Source organism: Gorilla gorilla, chromosome 4 (assembly GCF_029281585.2).
Source record: "Gorilla gorilla gorilla isolate KB3781 chromosome 4, NHGRI_mGorGor1-v2.1_pri, whole genome shotgun sequence".
Lineage (NCBI taxonomy): Eukaryota > Metazoa > Chordata > Mammalia > Primates > Hominidae > Gorilla > Gorilla gorilla.
The window spans coordinates 94,427,501-94,429,123 of NC_073228.2; positions in this window are offsets into that span (position 1 = coordinate 94,427,501).

Consider the following 1,623-nt stretch of genomic DNA (forward strand, 5'->3'; position numbering starts at 1 on the left):
ACAGGGAGCAGAACACATATTCCAGGGTGACAAGGCAAACAGAGTAGGGTGGGAGTGAAGGCATGCCTTTCCTTATATGGAGCTGAGATGTGGTGAGAACAATGCGGTGTGATGACAGGAGTAGAATGGATGGGAATGAGTAAGCCAAGAATGGAGTGCCAAGGCCTTTGCTCTCACAGAAGAGGGGAAGAATGGAAATAAGACCACATTATTAACAGATTGTGCTCTACTTTTAAAATAAATCTTAAATTCCATTGTTGTACATTGACACACTCTTACGCAATTAGTTCTGGTTCTATTTTAAATCAGAATTATATGCTTGGAGCAAGTATGTTCTATATTACATTTGAAAGCTTCCTGTACAATGAGCACACTTGGTGATGAGGGAAGGAATAATAATACAATAATAATGCCACCATTTATTTATATAAAGTTTTATCATAATACTTTTTGGCAAAATACTTATTTAATTGTATAAAATGATTGTATGTGATATATAATATTTTATTGATAATAATATAATAATGAAGACTGTATAATATATAGTATAACATAATATAATATAATAAAAAATACTGTAACACATTTGTCTCCAAGCCTTTACTAAATCCTTGCCTTCTTCCCTCGACTCCTTGCTAGGTTTGACGTTGTTCACGTTCCTCTTCATCTGTAATTGAATTGTACATAAGAGTACTTTACATCGGAGTACTTTCCCCTCCGCCCAGTAGGGGTCTTGCTTTGTAGTTGCTCTTTGCACAGGTGAGAAAAGAAACCAGCCCTTTCACCACTGAGGGGACTGCTGCTTTTTGCTTTTTTAGTCACATTATTATAAGAGCATCAGTGTTCAGGGACATATTCTGCTCATTTATCTAATAATCTCCAGAAGCTTTCTTAAAAGAACCAAAGCTCTTAGTGCAGCTTCCTGAATGTGATCAGGTAAACATCAGTTCAAATTTTCAAATCTCAAAATTATACAGAGGTCAAGGAACTAGAGAATAGAGACCTTCTCATTCAGTTCCCCCAGAGAAGACTATCAAAGAAAGATAGGCTGCATTGTGAGTAACTCAAGTTCATAGGTAGACAGTCACCAAGGAAATTTTCATTAAGGTTTGATGCCAAGGAAAGCCATAGAATAGCCTACAGGAAGTATTAGGTCAAAACCCTATGGAAGGGAGACAAGATGATAAGGGACAGAAAGGTGTAAAAGAGGAAGAGAAGGAAGAAGAAAATGGTATTCTTTTTTAAAAATGCATATGATACCACCTACATGTAAACCACCTTTACAAATAAAGTACATCTGAAAAAGGCCCACTCTTCAGTTAGATCCTAGATAACCACTTATCTCAATGGCTTACTTCACTCCCACAGTTGTCACTTTCCTCAGAGCCATGGAGATCTAAGTTGTCAATTAATAGATAATGTAAGATTACTTAGACGTCATGTAAGCTTTTAGCCACACAGAAATACAATGTTATACTTCTTTTTCAAGGCTACAGGGTTTAGTCAAACCATGGTTTTTGGGGAAAACAAGAGTCTGACAAATGTTTGATGATTACAGAATACATGATCCTTTAAGATGTGAAATCTCACAATTATGACTTTTTAAATGACTCTACACTCCCC